The following is an 8,404-nucleotide window of genomic DNA, read 5'->3' as shown; positions in this document are numbered from 1 at the left end:
AAATTAACAAATCAAGCATAATATAGAATGAGATGATAAAATTTTGTAACAATTCTGTATAAACCAGGAGGCGGAATTTCCACTCCGGAGTGGAAGCAAGAAGTCTAATGCCTTTCCTGGATCCTACCTACTTAAAATTAAAGTTTTCACATTCATTCAGAGAAGTATGCTACCTGCCTGCCTATTATCCATATTTTTACCCATTTTAAGAAAAACCATACGTACCCACCCACTCACTCCACGGTTCTCACACATACCACCAGGGTGCAAAAGCCTAAACTAGAGAGCATGCCCCGGGGCACCTCCGACACCCTAGTTCAACCACGTTTTCTAAACTTATATGCTAATGGGTATACGTACGTTTTGCTGAAATCGACTGCCAAGGCTAATGATTATTGCATACAAAACTAAAGCAAAAATACAAGTATACACTAGTATATATGTATGCATACTAGTAATATACAAGTATATCAAAGTTTCCACAAATAAATGCAGTAACTCTACTATGCAAACGATTATCAAAAAAATGAGAAATATTTAATATAAATATAAGAATGAAGATAGATATGTAGAAGTAATTCTTTAAGTATTTAATGATGTATTAAATGAATAAAAACATATCGCGTAACGATGTACAATACACACTACCTAATACGCACACACAGGTGTAAAGTACATCGTGCAATCACTAGCACAATAACAGCCGCCAATAGGGGAAAAAACTAAAACTAAACCCACGCTAACTGTTTCTCACCCATTCGTGTAACACCTGGGCACACGCATAGATGAGAACGCAGAAAGTATGGGGGGGGAGAAACGGGAGATTAGTATATTAGAAGCTGAAAATCCTGATCTAAAAAATATGATTAAGACATAAACACATAAATACATTTGTATAAAAATTCATCTAAGCGACTAAGGACTCTACAAGTCATTTGGTGAATAATGACTTAAACAAGCGAATGAAAAAAAAAGTTACCCCATATGAAACAATTATAGTTTCGAGGTAAGGATGTATTAAAAGACTCTACAATAATGATGGATATTTTTTGCAAACCTCGGACGACTCCTTTCATTAAGTTGGCTGTTCTAATTAAAGAACTGGGCTTTGAGCCGCCACTTAACTGCCAAAGTCTATCCGTCGCGAATGAGTTTGTCTTCTTGCTCATTTATTTAAAATATCAAAGTATTGATATATCAAAATTAATTTCGATTAGATAAACTATGTACGAAGCAATGCATGTAAGACATTTATTACATGCTTTTAACACGTAATAAAAAAGAGAGTGCATTTATTAATTGCATTATGAATTAAATGAATTTAACCGATGAGACAAGAAAACCTATCCTAAACTAATAATAAAACATACAATAAAATATACAATTTTCATGAGTAGCACCTAAAAAGGAATTACTCATGTGCTCGTCAATAATTTATTTAAATAATTACAACCAGTAACTCGTGCCGATTTGGACCTTTCATCCTCGGCATGATTGAGCACTGGAGGGACTTTAAATAAAAACTCATGGTTTAAGAAGTTCTGCGATGGCTCCAAAACACTCCTACTTCGCAGCAAGTATTGTAGTCTGACGATGGAAGACGATACTCGATTTGCCATTGAAGAAGATCCATCGAAGATCCATCGAAGATCCATCGAAGATCCATCGAGGAATTCATCCAACATCTTTGAAAGGAAGAGAATCCATGGTTATATCTGTAAAATTAAATAGAACAAAACGATAAATTATCTGGAATATTATTCAAAATCATATAAAATAAAATTGAATAAAATGTAAATACAAATGAATACTTACAATGCATTTCAAGAAGATGCAGCTCTATTGCACCATGGTGATGCACCTCGCGTGAATCTAAAAACGCGGTATAAACGAAAATAAGAAACTATAGATGAGTTTCTTATCGCGAAACCGATATTTTATTATACGACGAACAACACTGACTCTAATTCGCGTTTGATTTTAACTTATTACTCGCCCGATCACTGATTCTACAACTAATTCAAAGACTGCATTGCACGCAGTTTGATGATACCACCATAAACACTGCACATATTGCTTCGCTCACTGTTGCAATCTGAAACTGAAATAAAAAACAATACTATTAATATCATTACTATTACAGAAAAACATTAAAATTTTGGAGGAATTATTTAATACAAAAATATACTCACTTTAAATCTTTATTGATGAATGCACAATAGATCTCTTATCCTTAGGATGATGATGCCAATGCACAAATAATGACTATAAAACTGCATTAAATGTAATTAATTCAATTAACACTAGATTTATGGACCGAGCAAATGTGATTCATTTCAAACTTTTTTGTTACATATATATAAAATAGAAATATTTTAATTAATTGTAATTTAATAAAATTTAAATTTAATTACTTTTAAAATAGAATATTTTTTAAAAATATATATTAATTTTTAATGCTGTAATGAAATATGCATAAATATTAATTCCTCTCCTCTACCCACTTTTTCATTTAAACAATGTTTGTAAATTTTAAGTAAATAGTGAACAAAACAATAGTGAAATAATCTAGTGTTAAACGAATTTCTAAATGAATTTAATTAATAAAATATGAATACCATTCCAACGATGATCTGAAACACAAATAAAAACAAAATAATATAAATTGTTGTTATATAAAAATTACAATAATTATTGAGAACATGTTTAATATAAAAATTGACTTACGTTTTTTCTTCATTGATGAATGCACGATGGGTCTCCTACCCTTAGGATGACGATGAGCACACGTTTAAACTTAATAAAAGAAACTTGCGAGTTTCTTAACCGAGCAAACGAAACTTTAACATGCGACGATCAACACTGAATCTACTTGTCGACTTTTTATATTTTATTTTAACACGATGCAACACACGAGAACCTCATTGCCTACGCGCTCGATTGCAATGATTTTCTGAAACAGAAAAAGAAAAAGAACAATTAATATTATTGTTGTAATAAAAATCAATTGAAATTTTCATAGATATGTTTGATAGTAAAGTATACTTACTTTTAGTCTTCGTTGATGATTGCAGGATGGGTATCCTACCCTTAGGATGACGATGTATAAAATAAAATTAAATAAAAAGTCTGAAAAGCTGAAACATACTAAAGACCATATTACAATATTTCCTGTAAATCATTTCTGAAGGCAGGGCACACATTAAAACCATTGAATATTTCTGATTAAATATTCAATATAATCAGAAAACTCAATAAAGAGTAACTTAAAAAATAAACCAGTTTTTATACCATTCTATGCAATGAAAAACTTTTTAAACTATTAAAATCAAAACGATAACTTTAGAAATAAAATTATTAAATAATTTAATACGTCTCTTTTTCGTTTATGTTGTCTCGTCGAAGGATAGAAGACGAATACGAGATACGTTGCTACGTAACCTTGGTAGAGGAGATCTTGGGAATGTCGAACGTTCGGCTACTATACCTATGTTATCGGCTGTTTACGTTTTGTCGTCGACTCGAGAAATACCTACAAATATAAATACACATTTAAATAATAGCTTATATGTAGAGTGTATTGTTTTCTTATTCTTCCTCTCTCTCACACACTCCTTCTCTCTCACTCTTTCTGTAGTATTTCTATATGATTATATGCTTATACTTAAAAAAAATAATGCTCACCTCGCCGTATATGGAGTAGATAAAAAAAGTTGCCACAAGATTAAAAGGTTAGTGAATTCGTGTTGCAACTATCCCCATGCTCAGAAAGCTAAAAAAAAAGTAAAATATGAAAAAACTCACGTATAAAAATTATGCATGTAGTATGCATTTGATATATAACATTCGTTATATATCATTTAATATATAACAGGAAGGTGTACATTAAAATATTAATTGAAACAATTACCTGAAATTAACGGGATAACCAAATCCGCTGCAACAAGTATACAGATCGCAGATTAAAAAATTCGAAAGATTCGCCATATTGCAGTGCATAAAGCAGGCGCATAAGACTGGCGCGAAAATACTGCATGCGCGAAAATGATGCGCAGAATATCTTCCTTCCACCTATATTAAAGAAAAATTTTGAATGATTAAAAATACGATATAGAAGCATAAAAATTGTCAAAATATACTCAAAAAATCAAAATTGATCCTTACATCCTTTATATATTATAATAGGAAGATGTAAACTTTATAAAATATCTTTTAATTACCTGATCTTAACGGGACGATGACACTCCGATGTGTTCTCCACGAATGACGCCATGAAACTGAAGAATTCGGACGAAAGCTTGGCTGTGATTGGCTAATTCATTTTTTTGAACAAGAAAAGGGTCATCACAGCTTCTTACACGGACAGAATCTGACCTTCCTCATGACCACGCTGGTCAAACTACATATGATAATTTATTTATTAAATAAATTAAAAATCATTTCTATTTTTCTAATAAATGTACACAATACTTATAAATATTCTAAAAATAATGAATAGAATAAAGACAATGTAGACATTAAGAGATCTTTGTCGTTTTGCACAAAAGAACAATGTCGTATAGAAGACAATTGTCGATAGAAAAATGTCTAATATGAAATGCAGCATATGAAAGAATAAATTCCCAAAATCTGTATCGATAAAGAATCCTCACAATTGGAATACTTTCAGAGATGCATAATTGTTTTTAAAATATTTACAATAACGTTTATACACGATTCACACACAAAGATTATTCCACATGATTTTCTATGCTATAAGATACTATATTCTCTTTATTCTATTCATTATTTTTAGAATAATTATGAATAACGTGTACATTTTATTTCTAATCGAAAAAAGAAACATAAATTTATAACATATCAAAATTATTCTCCTCTATTTAATGTATGTTAAAACATATGAAATGTTTAAACCAATGTATATGCATAGAAACAATCTGAAATGTAATTAGAGTATATTAGAATAATAAAATAATTGTTAATTAAAGAATGAGATTCCCTATTTTTATTTAAAAGCTTATATATGATATATGTACCTTTCTCTTAAAGATTCACCTTTTAACTGAGGCATTATCCTCTATGAAAATGCTTTTATTCAATGTTGGTTATGTTATTTTCCAAATTTGCCCATGTATGCAACGCAAATAACATTCCAGTTACACAGAGATTCACATTATAACTCTTTAATTTTTACACTATTTTTACTTTACACAATACTTTACACACTTTAATTGTATACATTATAAAAATAATGAATAAAATAAAAAAAGAATACATATTAAAAACATTATCTCATTGCATACGAGAAAATAATCATGGAGAAGAGAAACTTTTTCAATGAAATTTGTAAAACAATTGACAATCTATCGCTTGCCAACAGTATAAAAATAAATCCTCATCATAAAGGCGCGTTTTTACTTTATCGATATTGATAATAGGGACTTTTATACTGTTGGCAAGCGATAGATTGTCAACTGTTTTGCCAATTTCGTTGACAAAGTTTCTTTTCTATATGATTGTTCTCTCGTGTGTAATGAGATAATGTTTCTATTATGGATTCTTTTTACTATATTCCTTATTTTTATAATGTTTAGAAGGGACATATGCATTTAATAAAAATAGTAATAACATAATAGTGATAAGAATGTAAAAATAAGAGAATTGTAATCTGTAATTCTGTTTAATTGGAATGTTATTTGCGTTGCATACATGGGCAAATTTGGAAAATAACATAACCAACATTGAATAAAAGCATTTTCACAGAGGATAATGCCTCAGTTAAAAGGTAAATCTTGAAGAGAAAGGTACATATATCATATGTAATAAGTTATTAGATAACAAAATGCACTTATATTAATTATTTAACAATTATTTTATCATTCTAATATTCTCTAATTACATTTCAGATTGTTTCTATACATATACATTGGTTTAAACATTTCATATGTTTTAACATACATTAAATAGAGGAGAATAATTTTGATATGTTATAAATTTATGTTTCTTTTTTCGATTAGAAATAAAATTAACACTTATTGCTTATAATTATTCTAAAAATAATGAATAGAATAAAGAGAATATAGTATCTTATAGCATAGAAAATCATGTGGAATAATCTTCGTGTGTGAATCGTGTATAAACGTTATTGTGAATATTTTTAAAACAATTATGCATCTCTAAAAGTATTTCAATTGTGAGGATTCTTTATCGATACAGATTTTGGGAATTTATTCTTTCATATGCTGCATTTCATATTAGTCATTTTTCTATCGACAATTGTCTTCTATACGACATTGTTCTTTTGTGCAAAACGACAAAGATCTCTTAATGTCTACATTGTCTTTATTCTATTCATTATTTTTAGAATATTTATAAGTATTGTGTACATTTATTAGAAAAATAGAAATGATTTTTAATTTATTTAATAAATAAATTATCATATGTAGTTTGACCAGCGTGGTCATGAGGAAGGTCAGATTCTGTCCGTGTAAGAAGCTGTGATGACCCTTTTCTTGTTCAAAAAAATGAATTAGCCAATCACAGCCAAGCTTTCGTCCGAATTCTTCAGTTTCATGGCGTCATTCGTGGAGAACACATCGGAGTGTCATCGTCCCGTTAAGATCAGGTAATTAAAAGATATTTTGTATAGTTTACATCTTCCTATTATAATATATAAAGGATGTAAGGATCAATTTTGATTTTTTAAGTATATTTTGAAAGTTTTTGTGGTCCTATATCGTATTTTTAATCATTCAAAATTTTTCTTTAATATAGGTGGAAGGAAGATATACTGCGCATCATTTTCGCGCATGCAGTATTTTCGCGCCAGTCTTATGCGCCTGCTTTATGCACTGCAATATGGCGAATCTTTCGAATTTTTTAATCTGCGATCTGTATACTTGTTGCAGCGGATTTGGTTATCCCGTTAATTTCAGGTAATTGTTTCAAATAATTTTCTAAATTATACCTTCCTATTATCAAATGATGTTATATATCAAATGAAATGATATATAATGTTATATAATCAAATGCTATATAATAAATGTTATATACCAAATACTACATGCAAGATTTGTATACGTGAGTTTTTTCATATTTTACTTTTTTTTAGCTTTCTGAGCATAGGGAGAGTTTTAAGTAATTCCTTTTTAAGAGTTATTCATGAAAATTGTATATTTACTATATGTTTTATTATTAGTTCAGGATAGGTTTTCTTGCCTCATCGATTAAATTCACTTAATTAATAATGCATTTAATGAATGTTTTGTTATAAAGAAGAACGGCTCAGTCTATAGGTGAATTTCGAAGAAGAAGGTACTCCAATAATTTATCTCTTAATTTTAAACAATAATCGATACTTCTATCAATTAATTAACAATTGTTTAAATATTCTAATACACCCTTCTTATATTACAGCATAATTAAACACTCGAAGTTATCACTGCGCATGAACAATAAAATAATTATTTTAGAATAAATAAAATAATAAAATCTGTACGTTATAATATTACATTTTCTTTATTAGAATTATTATTACCGTTGCAGAAATAATCAACATAAGAAAAATCATAAACAACTTTCTAATTAATGTTTTGTTTTAGAGAACAATGGGTCAGTCTGCAAGTGAATTTCGAAGAGGAAGGTACTCCAATAATATATCTCGTACTTTTAAACAATAATTAATACTTTTATCGATTAATTAACAATTAATATAATATTCTTATACACTGTACTTATATTACAGGACAATTAAACACTCGAAGTCATCACTGCGCAGGAACAATAAAATAATTACGTTAGAATAGATAAAATAATAAAATCTGTACGTTATAATATTGAATTTTCTTTATTAGAATTTTAATAACCGTTGCAGAAATAATCAACATAAGAAAAATCATAAACAACTTTCTAATCAAAGTTTTGTTTTAGAGAACATTGGGTCAGTCTATAAGTGAATTTCGAAGAGGAAGGTACTCCAATAATTTATCTCGTACTTTTAAACAATAATCGATACTTCTATCGATTAATTAACAATTATTTTAATACTCTAATACACTCTACTTATATTACAGCATAATTAAACACTCGAAGTCATCACTGCGCATGAACAATAAATTAATTACGTTAGAATGAATAAAATAATAAAATTGGAACGTTATAATATTGAATTTTCTTTATTAGAAATATAATTACCGTTGCAGAAATAATCAACATAAGAAAAATCATAAACAACTTTCTAATCAAAGTTTTGTTTTAGAGAACAATGGGTCAGTCTGCAAGTGAATTTCGAAGAGGAAGGTACTCCAATAATATATCTCGTACTTTTAAACAATAATTAATACTTTTATCGATTAATTAACAATTAATATAATATTCTTATACACTGTACTTATATTACAGGACA

At 28.7% G+C, this 8,404-nt stretch overlaps 2 long non-coding RNA genes across 2 annotated transcripts; both read right to left on the bottom strand.

Annotated features, from left to right (window-relative positions):
- Positions 1 to 240: 240 nt before the first annotated feature.
- On the bottom strand, positions 241 to 2,474 carry LOC149032349 (uncharacterized). Its single transcript, XR_016176756.1, has 3 exons — positions 2,193 to 2,474; positions 1,816 to 2,101; positions 241 to 1,715 (listed from the first exon to the last, which is right to left on the bottom strand). It is a non-coding gene; the product is annotated as an uncharacterized LOC149032349 (long non-coding RNA).
- A 13-nt stretch (positions 2,475 to 2,487) lies between these two features.
- LOC149032348 (uncharacterized) lies at positions 2,488 to 4,058 on the bottom strand. Its single transcript, XR_016176755.1, has 5 exons — positions 3,911 to 4,058; positions 3,685 to 3,772; positions 3,050 to 3,532; positions 2,728 to 2,953; positions 2,488 to 2,633 (listed from the first exon to the last, which is right to left on the bottom strand). It is a non-coding gene; the product is annotated as an uncharacterized LOC149032348 (long non-coding RNA).
- Between the last annotated feature and the right edge of the window lie 4,346 nt (positions 4,059 to 8,404).

This window comes from Polistes dominula, unplaced genomic scaffold (assembly GCF_049000335.1).
Source record: "Polistes dominula isolate Pdom_NZ unplaced genomic scaffold, Pdom_raw_medaka scaffold_35, whole genome shotgun sequence".
NCBI classification, from domain to species: domain Eukaryota; kingdom Metazoa; phylum Arthropoda; class Insecta; order Hymenoptera; family Vespidae; genus Polistes; species Polistes dominula.
The sequence above is the reverse complement of the archived record's forward strand: the minus strand, read 5'-3'. Positions and strand labels throughout refer to the sequence as shown.